General features: G+C 47.0%; 1 protein-coding gene across 7 annotated transcripts in view; it reads left to right on the top strand.

Annotated features, from left to right (window-relative positions):
• DOCK8 (dedicator of cytokinesis 8) overlaps positions 1 to 13,861 on the top strand; it is a 228,720-nt gene that overhangs the window by 110,294 nt on the left and 104,565 nt on the right. The window lies entirely within an intron of this gene.

The following is a 13,861-nucleotide window of genomic DNA, read 5'->3' as shown; positions in this document are numbered from 1 at the left end:
AGCTTGTCAACACACATCTTCCAAAGCCATTGCTGCTCATATATATTAGTTTTTATCTTGAGAAAAAAACTTAAATGCAGGGAAAAATGTTAGAACAGGTGCCTTTCCTCTACCATCTAGAAATGACATTTGTTGTTTCTTGTATTTTATATACATACACATGTACATTCTTACTGGTTATATTGAAGCCTCCTTTATCCCCAGCCTCAAGTCCCAGACTTCTACCTTGCCTCCCAAATGCCGTTGTTAACCATGAACTTGGATGGGTTCTTTCCTCTATTTTCTCTGGTTTGAGACACACACCCATATACATACATGTACCTGTGAACCCTGAATGATATTATTCTTATATTCATTTTAAATGTACCTAAATAGCTTTATACTCTATGTTACCCTATACTTTCATACAGCAGTATGAGTTTTCTTCTCTATTATTGTGGATTCATGAATTTTATTGATGTGGTGGGTTGCACTCCATTACAATCATTATCCTGTATAGTTACTCAGTTTGTCACACAGATCACCAAGGGGAAGTCCTTAACAGCTTGTGTTTTAGAAATATTAATATAGATTCATATAGCATTTATTTTTTAACGTCTATTGATTTTGAGAGAGTGTGCATGCACCTGCATGAGTGGGGAAGGGGCAGAGAGAGAATTAGAGACAGAATCCCAAGCAGGTTTTATATTGTCAGTGCAGAGCCCCATGTGGGGCTCGATCCCATGAACTGCGAGATCATGACCTGAGCTGAAATCAGGAATCAGAAGCTTAACCAACTGAGCCACCCAGGTGCCCCTATGTAGCATTTAGTCATTCTTTTTAACTGCTGTATAGTATTCCTTTGTGTGAAGATGCCATATTTTACTTATCCATTTCCTGTTTTTCTATTAATAGATATTTCTGGGGTTTTATTTTCCAATTTGGGGCTCTTACAAACCCTATGCAAGGTGAAAATTTTTGCGTTTGTCTCTCTGTGCACATGTGTGAAAGTGTCCCTAAGCAACGTCCCTTAAAGTGGAATTACTGGGTCACCAGTGATACACATTTTCAGCTTTTTTCATACTGCCCCTTGTTTCCAAAACTGTACCAGCACGCAATCCTTTCAGCAGGACAAGTGAGCTGATTCCCCAGACCCTCATGCATATTTGCCAATATGACGTGTGTGTATGTGGGACTGAAACACAAAGAATTTCAAAACTCACCCAATTCCCACCCCCACCCTCACATTTCTAGATGCACAAAATTGAGACCCAGAGAAGGTGAGTGATTCATTGAGGCCAAAAATTACAGAAAGGAATATAAACAAGCATCCGCTCAGTTTGAAATGAGTCTCTTCATGGGGTGCCTGGTGGCTCAGTCGGTTAAGCGTCTGACGTCAGCTCAGGTCATGATCTCACAGTTCGTGAGTTCGAGCCCCGCATCAGGCTCTGTGCTGACAGCTCAGAGCCTGGAGCCTGCCTCCAATTCTGTGTTTCCCCCTCTCTCTGCCCCTCCCCTGCTCACACTCTGTCTCTCAAAAATGAATAAACATGAAAAAAAAAAATGAGCCTCTTCCTTTCAGTACCAGTAAAGTCCACGCAGTCATTTCTCTACCTCATCCTTTCTAAAGCAGCTCTCCGTGGTCTTTTCTCATTCCCTACATACAAACCCAGCCCCAGTCCCTCTCCTTAGATAAGTATTTCTGGGATAGTGGTTTCAGCTCCCCACCCCCTAGGGGGAGATGAAGGCATGAAAATGTTTGCTTGTGGAGACTGTGTTTGTATCTTTTTAGAAACTTGCGGAATAAGTTTCCGCATTTGATGCAAGTGGCGGAATAAACTTGCATCAAATGAATTCTTAGCTTGTCCTCAGCACTTAATCACCCAGGGGAGGCATTTACAACTCTTTGTCTCCTTGCTGCGAACATGCTGCCTTAATGACATCACAGCGGGACTCAGAATGCATTAGTGCACCTGATGATTCAAGGGCTGGAGGGGTACTAACCAGGACAAGTCCGGACAGATTTCTCTGAACCCGACTTGGCATCAGGAGAAACGGACCCGCAGGTGCCCAGTGAAGGCGCGCCAAGGCCAGCCCATTAGAAACCAGGTCTCTCGTTTTCCTTCAACGCCTTCTCTTGGCTCCTAGGCCGCCATACTTTCTAGCTTGTCTAAGGAAGGAGCGTTACAGTGAACTTGGCTCAGAACCTCTTAGTGGGGAAACATCAAGGAATTTGGAGAGCTTCTTGTCCAAATCTTTAGAGTGGTTTCAGTTAGGCTGGTCTTAGCAGCAACCCAGCCCTGGACGAATCTTCTCCCTTCCTGTATCTCCCTCCCATTTCACAAAATAGAAATGGAAGCCTCGGGTTAGGTCTCAACAGCGGGTCAGACTGTTGGCCTTTGCTGACCCACTCTTCTCATTTCTGTCAAAATCCGCACCCCCCCACCCCACCCCCGCCTTTTGTTCCGTCTCATCTCCTTATACCTCAGGAAACTCACAACTTTGTGGCTTTTCTATCCCCTTCCCCTCTGGTCAAAAGTGTCTCTAAGCAAGGATCTCTAAACCCTTTTACAGTATGGGATCAACAGTGGGTTTGTCCTAAAGCCTTATCTCTCCTGAGAGTCTTATCATGTAACAGGGACAGCAGTTTATCTTTCTTTTTGAAAAGTTTTCCTTTGACTTAGTGGGATTCTGGATACCATCCTAAGGGTTTGGCATTGGGGAACTCGCCCTGTTGACATTGCCGTTTCCAGGTCTCTGATCCTGGTCACAGCTGCATCCATCTACCAAAATCAAACAAATGAAGATTAAAATTTCCAGAGCCAGTAAATTCACATAATGCTTTGTTTTACGGAGGGTTGACTTCATGAATTTGAAATAATGGCTTCGCTTGTCAAAGTTCGATCTACCTGGAACTTGGGGAGAGTGCGTCTTGTGGGTCAGGCAGGGAATGCCCGAAGATATCACATCCAGCATTTGAATTTCAAATTTGTGTAATTTTCACCTAAACTGCAGAGCTCCCTTGGCGGAGGGAACTATTACGTGGATCTAATGACAGATGGAAATTTCCTGGCCTTGAATGTGAGTGGTGGCCGGAGTCACACATATTACAGGACTGTAATACGGGTGAGGCTTCTAGTGAACACCGTGTGAGTAGAACTCAGTAGAACTTATTTTTTTACCTGTCTTAAAGGAGCATCTGCCATGGAGCCTGCAACAGAATCGGTTTAGGATAGGCTGAAACTGACTTCCTGTCCTCAGTCCCCGCCCCCATCCTTCCTACCCCCTCGTTCAGGTCACCACCTCGTCTGTTCTCTGTGGATGCCACCGTGGTGCCTCTGCCTTATTCAGATTGATTTCTGGAGGAATCTGCATGAACTGTAGGAACACTACCCTGGGCTCCAGCAATATCCCCCTGAGCCAAAGCAGGTCGGTCACGTGTAAAATAAACATTCTAAGAGAGGAGGTGAACTTGGAGCCAGAAGTGCTATTCCCAGGAGCGGCCGGTGTCTTCCAGACCAGGGGCCTTGGCCCCTGTGGGCCCCGTGCTCAGGTACAGGCGTGGAGGCTTGTCCCGCAAGCCTCGTTCCCTGCCACAGACCCAGGCCGGGCCCTTTGCAGAGTCGCCAGCAGGACAGTGATGATTGTGAAGAACATCGGGGAAAATGAGGTTGGTAAACAGGATTATCCAAATCTGAGTTTGGCACCCCTTTCTCCACGGCCAGATGAAGAGAACACCAGTTGTTAGGCCAGAAACATGTTTGAGCCCACTCCTGGCTCATTTCCCAGGGACGCCCAGCAGCTGGTAACGGGGACACCAGCTGCTGCCTTCCGGTGGGGGCACGGGGGGGGTGGGTGGGGGGGAGCAGGGCTGTCGCGAAGGCCCAGCGCGACCTTTCAGGACGTCTCCTTCTGCAGCCGCCACGGGGGTGTGTGCGGAGATCACAGGTGCTGAGGTTGTAATGAGCTTGTTAATCTCCTCGCCGTCCCTTTAGCTGGTGATTATATCAGAGAAAGCCACATAAAGTGCGTTTTCATCTCTTAGCCCGGCCCCCAGAAGCCTCTGAGGTCTTTTCATCCAATTAGCTGACTTGCAGCGGAGGACCGTGCTTGCCGAGAACAAGTGTATCAGTTAGAACATGATTTCTTTGATGGATAATGAGCTGTTTGCAGGCCTCCTCCTATTTAGCTGAATGTTCTCAGACCGGCCGTCTGCATTCCCAAGGTTCGCCTGATGTCTGGTTGAACAGGGAGGTGCCTCCCATATCACAGGGAGGGGGTCTGAAAACGACCGGCAGACCTGTGATGCACAGAGATACAAAGAAGGGCGTAGGTAGAAGAAATGTGGGAGCAGATCCTGCATGGGTGTCTGGAAGGTAAAATGCAGCGAATACGATTTATAAGGGAAGGAATGAACCAGAAGTAATTCTGGATGAGAGGGTCAGGAAGGAGCTGGGCCATGGTGAGTGGACGGTGTCCTTGAGAGAGACTTTTATTTGGTCCAGGGAAGGGGACTCCCAATCTGAGCTCAGCCGGCCGTACGTCCGGACTGGACGTTTTCAGCACTGTGTCCTGAGGCTGGGGGTGTCTCAGGGTCCACTGCGGGGAATTATTCTATGCGCTACCAAAGCAAGCACAGCGGGAAATTAATAACACAGTACCGGGGGCACCTGGGTGGTTCGGTGGGTTAAGCGTCCGACTTCAGCTCAGGTCATGATCTCGTGGCTCATGAGTTCGAGCCCCGCGTCGGGCTCTGTGCTGACAGCTCGGAGCCTGGAGCCTGCTTCGGATTCTGTGTCTCCCTGTCTCTCTGCCCCTACCTTACTCACACTCTGTCTCTCTCAAAAATAAATATTTAAAAATTAAAAAAAAAGAGTGCAAATGCCTAGCCCCCACTGGGAGACCCCCTGGAGAGGACGAGGCAACTCCATCCACCTGACTTGGGAAGCAATCCCAACATACCCTGGGGTATCAGGTGAGGTGAATTTGGCAAAGAGAAAGTCCTGGTTTATCAAGACGCTGCAACACAGCGGGAAACCTCTCCACATGGGGACAGTATTTTTACAGCATAGCCCAGATGCTTCCAGCACTCCAGCATTCCTGCTAATTAATAATTGGTGGTTTCTGATGTGATTGGCCCTGATGTAAATCACTATCAAACAATACCTTCCTTAAATAAGTGTCGAAATGACAACTCCCCATTCTTACTTATTTCTTGAGTCGTTTGAGTTTTACTTATTTTGGAACACGTAGCCTATTCTAATGGTTCACAATTACTAAAGTACAAAAATGCAGAGTGAAAATTCTCTCACACTCCTAACTTCTAGCCATCCAATTGCCTGCCTTTGGGACACCCTTTTAAAGACGTGTGTGTGTGTGTTTATATCTATTTGTTTTTATTCTTTTATTTACTCTATCAATATTGAGTACCTACAGTGTGCCAGGCCCTTTTCTAAACACTAGAGAAAAACTGGTGAACAAAATAGATGAAAATCGTGTAAATTCCACCGTTCAGTCCTGTTTTTGGCCCATGGAAACGACCATTGTTATTAGTATGTATTCTTCTGGGGAGAAACAGTATCTGTACGAGCCAATATAGCCCTGGTGTTTTTCCCTTCACAAGGGCAAGTATAGCAAAATCTTCACCCCGTTCTGTACCTCTATTTCTCGTTGAATACCGTATTGGGGAGAGCACTGCTGTGTGAATACATAGAACTGCCTCCTTTTTTTTTTTTTTACAGCTGCACTGAGTCTCATTCAGATGGATCATGATTTATTTAGCGCATGATCCTGAGCATCTAAGATGTTGCCAATCTTTTGTAACAAATGATGTTACAGTGAAAACAAACCTTCTATAACTTTTCACACCTGTGCAAGCCTGTTTATTGGCTAAATTCCTGCTTGTCACCCTTTCAAGGGATCTTTAAAGAACTCTAGCAGAGTTCTTTAGCCTGAAAACCCAGTCCTTGGTTTTTACTAGTCTTAGCAAGCAGTTGCTTGTGGAATATGGGGTTTATTATAAACTAGCATTTCATTTGGAACAATAGTGCCACACAGGCAAAAAGCGAAGTGAATTCCTGGTGCCTGAATTGTCCAGATACTTAAGTCCCCGCGCTTGACTTTGCTGTGGCAAGTTGGTCTGAAGAGTAAATTGGGAACAGTCTCACCTTCCCGATGCCTTGCTCCAAAACTCGGGTGTCCTCCTTTTTGGAATGAAAATCAGGAGGGAGCCAGTTAGCTAAGATGGCTTACCAACAAGTGCAAGTTTTGCAAAGCCAGCCTGCCACCACAATATTCAGCCACTTGAGGGCACAATTTGCTCACTTTCTAGGTGTAGACACACCTAGTTATTTTTTTCCATTTCAAAGCAGATGGAGTCTTGATTTATTAAAGGAAAACACACCCTTTTTTTTTTTTTTTTTTTTTTTTGCTCTTGAAGCATAGGACCAAGAAAAACTGGAAAGTATCCCCATGTCCCGGAAGGTGGCTATTGTCATTTTTTGCAGAGACAAGTATTCTAACCTGTCAACATCTGCCTTCTTTCCTTAGTCATGACCTTAGAAATCTGGCACGTTTCGAATCACTATGTTGTGCATCTAAAACTTAGGTAACATCATGTGTCCACTGTACTCAGAAAAAATTGTTTTAAAGAAAGGACGTGAGTGAAACAGTAATGAACTAGTGTCACAGAGGTTCTGTGTTCGGAAATGTCACTGATGCCACATGTCACAGCCCCACATTTGTCTCTGGTTTATAGTCATTCCTTTTGTGTCCACTGTTAGTATGAGCGTCCTACTGAAAGATCCCATTCCGTGCACTGAACGATGGTGAAAGTCATTTTTCCTTTGGATCCTTCATACAGCGCTCGGCAGACAGGCTGGTGCAGCGTCCTGTTTGGACACAGACGGGCAGCGTAAGGTGGATGGGGCAGAAGCATCAAGGAAATGGTAACGAAAGTGAGACCCATCTGGGCCCACATTTGATGATGATGATGATGGTGATGTTGAGCAGTCAGCCCAGATTAGAAGGAGCCTCCTAAAATTCGAAAAGCCTGGTTTCTTTGATGTCTAGACTCTTGTTATTTCTTTTATTATTATTTTCACATGCGTTCTTTGAAGTGGCTTGTCCTCTGATGACATATCCTTCAGAGAATTGTTTCCTCTTACTTCCTGCATCATGCAGGGGGACCGTGCAGGGGGAAACATCTTCCCTCCTCTGTAGCTTTTTCACCCTCAGTTCTGACTTTGTTGTGTACTTGATACGTGATCTAAAGGTACAGGTTCATCCACTCTCCGCCAGACATGTTTGGCCATCTCTAAAGCAGAGGTATTTAAAAAAAAATTATTTATGTTTATTTATTTTTGAGAGAGAGAGACAGAGTGTGAACGGGGGAGGGGCAGAGAGAGAGGGAGACCCAGAATCTGAAGCAGGCTCCGGGCTCTGAGCTGACAGCACAGAGCCCGACACGGGGCTTGAACTCATGAATGGTGAGATCATGATCTGAGCCAAAGGCAGCCGCTTAACCTGATTGAGCCACCCGCCACCCAGGGACCCCTAAAGCAGAGGTATCTTAACAGCCCTCCATAATAATGGACGTCCTGTGCTTTCTGGGCCTCAGACCTCACCCTTGGCCTTTCTCAGCAGAAGTCACAATGCCCTGAGGCCAAATATTAGATGCTGTGTTAGGGTCTTCCCAGGGGACAACGTGGGTACCGGTTGGGACAAGGCTGGCTAGCCCCATAACACAAAGTGAAATATATTTTATTTCAAATTTTACTGATTTAGATTCAGCTATTTACTGATAGGTAAGCAGGGAAGGACTGAGAGTTCCAGTGTGATGTAATTTTTGAAAATTATACAGTCGGATTTCATGGATATTTACCACTGAAAAAATGAATTTCACGTACCCACCAACCTAAATACCAAAAAGGTTATAAAACCAAAAATGTGCCCGTTCCACCTCATTTGTTTTATGTTCTTTGTTTGACAACCTTCGGGAGGTAAACTGGGACCCATGCAGCTGTGTAGAAATAGCCATCTTCTAGTTCACTAAGGATGACAGTCGAGGAATTCAACTTCCTGGCTCATTTGAATGGTTTTAAAGAGATTTCCATGCCTCGGGCTAAGAATTAGACATTTAGCAATAAGAACATCTCAAAGCTCATGTCTCAGCTTTTCCTAGAGTTTCTGTTTTTCTTTTTAATTACTTATTTATTTTGAGGGGAGAGGGGCAGAGAGATAGGGAGAGGTAATCCCAAGAAGGCTCTACGCAGACAGATCCCAGGAACCGTGAGATTGTGACTTGAGCCGAAAGGAGGAGCCAGTGGCTTAACCTGCTGAGCCGCCCAGGTGCCCAAGCTTCAGGTTTTAAAACCTTCACACCTGTGCTTCCTTTTGGCCCTGGCCACTTTTTTTTTTTTAATTTTTTTAACGTTTATTTATTTTTGAGACAGGGAGAGACAGAGCTGGAACGAGGGAGGGTGAGAGAGAGAGGGAGACACAGAATCTAAAACCGTCAACACAGAGCCTAACGTGGGGCTCGAACTCACAGACCGTGAGATCATGACCTGAGCCGAAGTCGGACGCTTAACCGACTGAGCCACCTAGGCGCCCCTGGCCACTTTCTTCTTGAGGGTGATATGGGTGGTGTTTTTTCTCTCATCAGGGTCCCAAGACCAGCGCAACAGCCTTTCTGAGATCCCTTCTTGGGTCCAAAGACAGGAAGCAGACCAGTTTCTTCATCCTGTGGCTAGATTTACATCGCTGCCATGTCGGGCTGCCAGTTCACACCCCCTGGGGACACACACACACACACACACACACACACACACACACACACTGTACTCCATTTCACCTTTGAGAAAATTGAGAAAGAGACAAACCCAGAAACCTTGGCTCCTCCCACGCTCGGGGTTCTGTTCTCTCTCGTCCTCATGCATCACCAGCCTTTACATATCCCGGTTGCAAAACTTTTTACTTCACCATCGTTGAGCCGCATGCTGCCAAAGGACACATCACCCAGGACACTTGGGTGCTGCTGTAATTCTCCCGTAACATCAGTGAGACGTTCCTAGTGAGGAGAGGAAGAGGGAAGGGAGGTGATCCCTTCTCCTGGGATGGACTTTCTCCCGCTGTCCTCACCAGCCAACCCACGTGTGGCGGAGGGGATTGACCGAGGGCTGCTTTTGCTTTTGTAAGGAACAAACATCAAATTAGTGGTCTGTCCTGGCTTTGTGAAAAAGCAAACTGAGAACACTTAGGCTCCCCAGGCCCCCTTCCAGCCAATATTTTGACACCGGTAAAACTTCGTTGAGACCAAACCTGAGGAGCAACTTTAATGGGGACAAGTGGGAGGAAGTGTCTTTACCAAACAGGACCATTCAGCCTGGAGGGAGGCTTCTGTGGTGCCAAGGAAAAGTGCCCATGATCACAGTCAAGAGACTCTCGGTTTCCTCATCTGTGAAATGGAATACCTCTGGGATACTTGGGGAGATGAATAGAGACTTTACGCATGAACGTGCTTTGTGAAATGTAAACCGCTCTACAATACGCCTCTTAATTGTTTTACTTGTGTTAAGTGTTTGCGTTTAACCTGATCGTAAACTCCTTGAGGGTAGTACGTTGCTCCCTGATTCAGGACCTAACGCTGTTTATGCAAGTGGTGGAACCCGCTCGCTCCCTAAATGCTCTTGGTACTGGCATGTGGGAGGGGTAGAGGCAGATTGGTTTTTAGCTGATTTGCCGGTATTTTGCTCTGGTTGGTGGCATCTGGGAGCCAGCTGCGTCCCTCATGTCTCTAGCGCCCCAATTATCTCCTCTGCAAGGCACTGGTACAGCCAGGGTGACTTCCCCAGCTTGCCTTGTGTGGTCTGTCTCTGAGATTCAACTCCAAGCAGGTGCTCGGGGAAGGCATGACTCTCGTGGGAAGGTGTTTTGATGTGATCTCGTCATTGGGGATTGGGTTGGACCTACCACTTGGATTGGAAGACATCAGTCTTCCCATAGTCTTGTTTCAGAAGGTTAGCCCTGGTCTTGTGAAGGTCAGGAGAGCAGACAGTTGATGACTAACTTTGATACTATGATGGCTGGAAAAGAGGCCCTATTTCTCTCGTGCCCCTGGAGGGGCTCCTTTCTCACCAATCATCGAAAATGAAAGATCGTCTGCAGTTCTTTTAAATGCCGCGAAGCTGGCATTGAAACCGCCCATTGTTAACTCACGTAAAATTTTTTGATATTCCCACTGTTTTCTTCACGGTTTTTCTTCCCTGGTCCTGGAATTCAGGCCAGGCCGTATTTGACGAGTTAGATTCTGTGCGGATGACGTAGCAGACTGTGAGTTTTTAGGATTTATTCAGCAGGCAGGGCCACGTGCAGCGAATGGCATTGACAGAGTGGAATAGAGGGGGGGCTTGTGAAGGGTGGAAAGTTTCCCTCGTGATGTCCAGGGTCTGTTGACGCATCAGGACGGGATGGTGGGCACGCTGTCTGGTAAAGATATTCCAACCAAAGTTCCCGGCCAGCTCGCTAGCGATAGTGAGTGTCAGGCGAACCCTTTCTTTTTGCACGGTACCCATGTAGAGCTTTCCCTTTGAGGATCAGGAACTTGCCAGAAATTTAGCATTTACCTAATACGTGATTCTGTAGACATGTCAGCACCTCCCAGCATTTTCCCTGCTTGATTCGCGGATATTGGGTGTGTGTGGCCATTTGTAGAAGGTCGTGGAGGAAGACACCTGCAGCGGGAGTGATGTTTGATGTTGCTAAGTGTGAACCCCAAGGCGGGTCCGGGGCAGAGGTGGGTGGGGGAGGCCAGACGCACAGCTCTGGAGGTGGTGCCTCCAAAGTCGTTGAGACCCCTACGTGTCCCTCCGAGGTCGCTGATTTTTCCAGGGACTGCGGTAGCTGGTGTGGTCACAGAATCGCTGTAGTCCTGAGCACAACGCCACCACGACAGATAAACGGGAGCGGGCCACCTGCTGATTTCATGAGTGTCTTCTCCCAGAGTCACGTTGAAAGGAACCCGAACTCTGGCCTGACAATCCATGTCTCTGGCCAGCAGCCAGGGTGCTTTGTGTGTCTCCAGGGCAAGGAGAGGTGCAGCCCATGACAATGACAGTTGCTCCAGCCCTCCTAGTGGTCTGGGGGTGGGCACAGACCATCACACTGGTGATGAGCCTGGGGATTGAGAACTCCTCCCTACCCTCCCTCCTCACCCCTGCCTTGGAGCACCATACCTGTCCTTTGAAAAGCTTGCACACCTAGCAGAACTGGTCTCCTTTGATTGATGTTGACACGTTCATCTGGCCACTATGCTGGGGCCACCTGCCACATGCCAGGCACCGTGCTTGGTGCTGAAAGAGACCAGGATGATGCCTCTCTTTGGAGGCATAGCCCGGGTCTCCTAAGAGACACCGGAACCACTTAGAAAAATGCCAACCCGCTGACAGCCATGCATGCAACTTTGTCCTACAGCCACCTTGAGATATTTGCAAGTTCCCCCACCTCCAAAACCCAGACAAGCCTCCTCTCTCCCAAGCACCCAAAGCAGGCGTGTGTTTATAGAGGGAGCCGGGGGGGGGGGGCATCGGGACGATTTATGTCTTCATAGACCCCCAACTGCATTACTTTCTTCCCCCACCCAAACCAAGGGATCTGACAATATTACAACCCATCAGAGGGTGCCTGGGTGGCTCAGTCCATTGGGTGTCCGACTTCAACTCAGGTCATGATCTCACGGTCCGTGAGTTTGAGCCCCGCGTTGGGCTCTGTGCTGACAGCTCAGAGCCTGGAGCCTGCTTTGGATTCTCCCTCTCTCTGTGTCCCTCCCCCACGCAAGCGCTCTCTCTCTCTCTCTCTGTCTTAAAAATAAATAAACATTAAAAACATCAGGAACGATACAGCAAGTGTTTTAATGAATAGTATTGACTTACTCACTGGCTGGGATTTTTTGTTTTCTTTTTGAAGGGGTGGGGGACTAAATAAAGTCTCTGCCCCAAACCAAAGGAAAAAATAAAAAAGTCAGTTGTAGCCACAGCAGAGATTGGAAATTTTCTGGTATGTGTATGTATTTTTGTCAGCTGGGAAGATTTGTTCTAGGAAAGTATGTGCAAAGCCTGGAAAAAATGTGCTCCTTCTGTGCTTTAAAAGAACATACAAGTTGGTTCATGTTCATCAGCCACGTGACAGTCCTGTCTGGTGGTCTCCTGAAAAATGCAGCCCGGTCCAGATTTTGCCTCAAAACAGTCTTTAAAACCTGAATGTTAAGGCTTTTACAAAGCCAAAGATTATTGAAGTGTTTGTTCTGTTTTTAGTTGGGGAAGCTTTCGTTAAAAATTTGCTGTGTTAGGGAAGAAGGAAGGATGTTTGTGGTCAGTACTTCTGGGCATTCTTCTTACCTTTGACCCGACCTGTCACAGCCTGCTGAAGAGACATTAATTAATTCAGGTAATGGAATCAGAAGTAGACCCGAACAAAAATTATTGATTTATGTTTATTTATTTTTAATTTTTTTAAATATTTATTTATTTTTGAGAGAGAGAGAGACAGAGAGCATGAGTTGGGGAGGGGCAGAGAGAGAGGGAGACACAGAATGTGAAGCAGGCTCCACACTCCGAGCTGTCAGCACAGAGCCCGACACGGGGCTCGAACCCATGAACCGTGAGATCATGACCTGAGCCGAAATCAGATGCTCAACCAACTGGGCCACCCAGGCATCCCTGATTTATGATGTTAGTAATTCTCTAATTTTTATCCTTAGTTGGAGATTAGATTGATGCCAAAAAGGCTCTTTCAATATTAAGAACCTTATCTGATAGGTCGTCATTATGTTATATTCTTTAGGCCAGGAGGATAACTCTGAGATCCAGTCAAGAGGCAGAAATTTTATAAGGTGTAAAGCAATGTTTAAAGGAATCACATGTTTGGGGCACCTGGGTGGCTCAGTCGGTTGAGCTTCTGACTTTGGCTCAGGTCATGATCTCACAGCTCGTGGGTTCGAGCCCCGTGTCGGGCTCTGTGCTGACCGCTCAGAGCCTGGAGCCTGCTTTGGATATTGTGTGTGTGTCTCTCTCTCTGTCCCTAACCCACTCGCATTCTGTCTCTGTCTCCCTCAAAAATAAATAAACATTAAGAAAAAATTAAAAAAATAAAGGAATCACGTGTTTAAATGTCAGCAAATACCTGACCTATGCTTTTTAAATATTTTTTTTTTTTTTTTTAATTTTTTTTTTAACGTTTATTTATTTTTGAGACAGAGAGAGACAGAGCATGAACGGGGGAGGGGCAGAGAGAGAGGGAGACACAGAATCGGAAACAGGCTCCAGGCTCTGAGCCATCAGCCCAGAGCCCGACGCGGGGCTCGAACTCACGGACCGCGAGATCGTGACCTGGCTGAAGTCGGACACTTAACCGACTGCGCCACCCAGGCGCCCCTGACCTATGCTTTTTAAAACCATATGTTGTCTATTGCTGCAGATTTGCAGCATGAATCAACAAACAGGGGCTCATGGGTGGCTCAGTTGGTTAAGCGTATGACTCCTGATTTCAGCTCAGGTCATGTCTCACAGTTTGTGAGATCGAGCCCCACTTCGGGCTCTGCATTGACAGTGAGGAGCCTGCTTGGGATTCTCTTTCTCCCTCTCAATGCCTCTGCATCCCCCCCCCACCTCTCCCTCTCAAAATAAATAAAAAACATTTTTTTTAAAAATCAACAGGCACTCATGATCTCACAGTCCATGTGGTTTGTCCAGGTGTGGCTTAGCTGGGTGCCACTGACTCTGGGCTCTCAAAGGCCACAGTCAAGATGGCAGCTAAGGCTGCGGTCACTCCATGAGTCAGCTAGGGAAGGATTCGCTTCCACGCTCACTCGTGTGGTTGTTGACAG

This window comes from Puma concolor, chromosome D4, assembly GCF_028749965.1.
Source record: "Puma concolor isolate L17-30 chromosome D4, mPumCon1.1.hap2, whole genome shotgun sequence".
In the NCBI taxonomy this organism is placed as follows: domain Eukaryota; kingdom Metazoa; phylum Chordata; class Mammalia; order Carnivora; family Felidae; genus Puma; species Puma concolor.
Note: the sequence above shows the minus strand (reverse complement) of the source record. Positions and strands in the feature narration are given on the sequence as shown.